Source organism: Limulus polyphemus, unplaced genomic scaffold, assembly GCF_000517525.1.
Source record: "Limulus polyphemus unplaced genomic scaffold, Limulus_polyphemus-2.1.2 Scaffold4696, whole genome shotgun sequence".
In the NCBI taxonomy this organism is placed as follows: domain Eukaryota; kingdom Metazoa; phylum Arthropoda; class Merostomata; order Xiphosura; family Limulidae; genus Limulus; species Limulus polyphemus.
The window spans coordinates 22,641-27,361 of NW_013670306.1; positions in this window are offsets into that span (position 1 = coordinate 22,641).

Here is a 4,721-nt window from a genome sequence, read left to right on the forward strand (position 1 = left end):
GAAACATTCTACTTGTTGTGTAAACATTAATATACAGACTAACTAGAGTCATTGAAAGAATGCAAAATCATGGAAACATTCTACTTGTTGTGTAAACATTAATATACAGACTAACTAGAGTCATTGAAAGAATGCAAAATCATGGAAACATTCTACTTCTTGTGTAAACATTAATATACAGACTAACTAGAGTCACTATGATGAAAACTCTTTACTTTTTGTGTGATTTGCACTCAAAATGTGAAAACTGTTTTCTACAGCAGTCACATCTATTTATACGGCTCACAATAGAACTTATGCAGTCAGTAGATGCATAACCTTCGAGTGAGGGAGGGAAGGATTGTTCTACCCGTCTAAGAGGTACCTCTCGCGACTATACTCGTAAATCTAGATTCTGGAACTTGCTACGAACAATAAAAAAGCACCAGTCGCATCTCAAAAAATAATAAGCATTGGAGCATTAAAATTAAATGAAATGATTCTCCACTACTTTGAAATTACTGAGAATGAAATTTTTTACTTGCTCGTTTCATTTTAATTAATATTTTCCCCTTCATTATTAGTCTTTAATTAATATTTTCCCCTTCATTATTAGTCTTTAATTGATATTTTCCACTTCATTATTAGTCTTTAATTAATATTTTCCCCCTTCATTATTAGTCTTTAATTAATATTTTCCACTTCATTATTAGTCTTTAATTAATATTTTCCACTTCATTATTAGTCTTTAATTAATATTTTCCCCTTCATTATTAGTCGTTATTTTCTTACCTTATTTTCTGTTATGTTTCTCCTTTTCTGCCTTCCACTTTTTTCCTTTTGTTCTTCGTGTTTCCCTATCAATTTTTTTCTCCCTGCCCCTAATTTTGCAGCTCTAGGAAAATGTTTATCTTTCCTGTGCTAAGGCCGGCTCTGTTTATAATATTATACTCCACTTTTGTGCAAACTATTATTGTTCTTATTTCCTTAGCTCTTTCTCCCTCAAAAATGCGACGTTGTTGGTTTGGATAAAATGGGTGCCAGTGTGCAGGATCGTGGCTGTTGTTCGACTGTGTTCTCAAACTAACGGCAACTTCACTTCAGTCAAAAGTCAATTCTAAAGAGAAAATGGACATCCACTTCCTTGTAAGAGCCCTAAAGATTTTAACAAATTAATTCGTTCATCCGAGGCAGCTAGATCCACAAAGGATACTCCTCCTTCTGAAGTTATAGTATAACTTGATCAGGATGTGTTTTGTCAAAGTCGATGATTAGTATTGTTTTGTGACCTGGAAAGCTATGCTGACGGTTACTCTCAACCTCTGACATTAACATCATCCATAAAATGACTGTTGAAGTTCTATCGAACATTCCTTTTGAAATGTTTAACATATCCGATTTATTTTAGGTTAACAACTTCCTTAAGTTGTTAAGTATTTAGTGTAGCGTTAAAAATCGCTATTATTATTTGCAGGCACTGTTTATTTCAACTAGGCACATCAATGAGTTTTTGTTTTATAAATCAACATAAACGTAGCACGTTACGTACATCAAAACTTTTTCAACTGGAACTCAATCGTTTCTTTTTTTATACCATACAGATTAGTGTGAAAATCACTTTGTTCGAATAGATAGAAAAATGTGCTTTTCTAGAAGATTCTTCCTAAACGGACTATGTGAACGAACAGGTAATATTCGTAAGCTTGAATTATAAATGAAATCGATAGTGCTGACTCCGCTAATAGCCATAACATGTGACTTTTCAGGCATTTTAAAGCAGTTACTACAAACAAGGGCCTGACATGTCCTAGTGGTTAGGGCGCTCGACTTGCAATCTACGAGGCACAGGCTCTTGTCGTAGAACTTGCTCGCCCTTTCAGGCGTGGTGGCGTTATATAGTGACGGTCAATCCCACTATTCGTTATTAAAAGAGTATCCCAAGAGTTGGCAGTGGGTGATGTTGACTAACTATGCTCCGCACTTTGGAACTTTAGGTGAATTATAAGAGTGACAGTCAAATCTCACTATTCGAATATAATCGGCGGTGATTGCTTTTAACTAGCTGCGTTGCCCGTAGTTTATCCGTTCCAAATGAAAGATGGCTCTTGCGCAGCTATGCGTGAATAACAGGCATTATCGGAAAGATATTTTATGCCGTTCACAAAAAACTATTTTATTGCTCCCGGGTAGGTTCCCCCCCCCCCCCCACGTGGCACAGCAGAATGTCTGCGGACTTACAACGCTAGAATTCGGGTTTCGATACCCGTATTGGACAGAGCACAGATAGTCCATTGTGTTGCTTTGTGCTTAACTTCAAACAAACTGTCGAGTACGAAAGTGTTAAGTTAGTATGGCTAAATACGTTTTTTTTTCACATATATAAGAAATAAATTAAATAATATTAATATACTATTTGCTCATATAAGTTATGTTTTAATGATCATAAAACATTTAATATGAGAGTTCAACTAATTATGATCTATAAACGGATATCTGTAACCTTCAATTTCAAATTTTGAGTCTAGCAGTAAATTATGATAATGACACAATTACTCTGTTTCAAACTTGTCGTTTTACACTCGATCAGAAACCAATATTTATACAATATTTATTTATTTATTGCAAAAAGAAATCCATATATGAGTTATGTGGATAATTGCTTAATTTTAGAATTAACAGATAAATACTACATAGCTTTAAAGAAGCTGTTCAATCTTCTTAATGCATGCTACAAATGCCACTTCTGTAGCAACTTATTGAGCAGAAGTTGGATTTGGAAAAGCATGTAAAATTTTTGTCCACTAAATCTTTAAGTCTCTTACGACTGATGATGCATCATCTGTGATTCTTGGGCAGATTTTAGCTGGTGGCATCAGTTTAGCAGTTAAAGACTAAAAGGAAGGCAGTCTCACGCGGGGTGAAGGAAGATTGCTTAATCTTCGAACACCTTTGATGTTTAATTATTTCCTTTGAATTAATTAATTTTACATCAAAACAACTGCCAGAGAGTAGCATAACACTACGTACGATTGCCAAATAATGTCAAAATGTAGTCCTGATACATCCCGTTCCTTTGTGACTTTATATCGATTGGAGTGTTTACGTGACTTGCAAATTTGCTTAGTCAAAATCGTTTTAATATAACGTTCTCAACCCCGTGTATAGGGGAAACGTGTTGTACTGATTTTGTTACTTATTATCATTTTAAGTAACGGATTGAATCGGGTGTGACTAAGCGGTTGACGTGCCGGACTGTGACTTCGAGAGCTCACGGTTCGCGTCTCCTTGCTGCAAAATCATCCCGAGTTTATCAATATTTCTTTGTTTTTCCAATGACATAGAGTACAAAGAATATCTTAATGATCTAAGTGTATGGATATTTTGCGTCGGAAAGGGCTGTTACATACCTTTCCACAAAAAACTATCACATTACCCCTTTTCCACCCCACACCAAGATTCTTAAGCATTGTATCTTCAGATCCCAGCCGTGGCATTTGGATATATTTCCATGTCAGGCCCTGGAAAGGCCCGTTTGTTTCGATGCTTTGTCAGCAATCATTTCTTGACTTATATTTTTCTCCGGCCTGCCTTCACGTCTGCCTACCAGCCTCAAGATAGATAGATTTTTTGAAAAAAAAAAAAATATAACAACAGCTCAGTTAGAATTCTCACACTTGGCTCGAATAAACCAATAACCCCCAGTAATTTGTAATCTTTGTCAAGATCATCCCAAAAAAATACCTGCAAACAAGTCGTACCTCAGCCGTAATAAACAAAGTGTGACGTTTTGTAACAGGTGAGAATCGAAGAATACAAAGGGCAGTGGCAAAAGCCATCCACGTGCCCCCAATAAACAGTATGAAACATAATAAAGAAGAACCTCCATAAGGAAAAGTAACACAAATCGTAAGTACATACGGAGACATATAAGTTAAGTTACCAGAAGCAATGCCTATGGATTACTCTGCAATTGACTGTTGAAATTGTTAACCATCGTTCTAGTACACTAGATGGCTTTTGGAAACCAAGCAGGAAAAAATGGTGGGCTTTTGACATAACAGCCTTTTTAAAGCCACGGAGCCTTTTGAAGTGGAAACTACACTGTAGGGTTATGGTCAAAATGTACAGCTGTCAAACAGAACACAAACAAACGTGGTAACATAGACGGTAACGACGTGGTGAGGCTCCAAAACTGTTTTAATGTAACGTTCTCAATCTGCGTATGTACAAAACCTTTATGATTTATTACTAGTTCTTTTATTTCTCAACTTATAACTTGTTTTGTTTATCTCCGCCGAGGGTTTGAAGTATATCGAATATAAGAACTAAATACACAAAACATATATATATATATATATATAGGGCATGATGCGTGTGAATGAAACCACTTAACATCCCTAGTAGTAACATTTAAAATCGCCATTTTATGTTTCACACACTTATGCTTCCTGTTTTACTTTGTGTAACAATTTTCTTTTTTTACTACTTTTAGAAATAGGGTAACTAACCATTCCATTAAAATTTAGATAGTCATTTTTTTCAATCCTGCCCCTATTCCCGTTTAGAATCAAATGACAGCAACGACCCTCGTTCCATTTTTTTTATTTTTTATTTTGAGCCTGGTATGGCCAGGTGGTTAGGGCACACGACTCGCAATCTGCGGGTCACGGGTTCGAATCCCCGTCCCACCAAACATGCTCGCCCTTTCAGCCGTGGGGGCGTTATTAAGTGACGGTCAATCC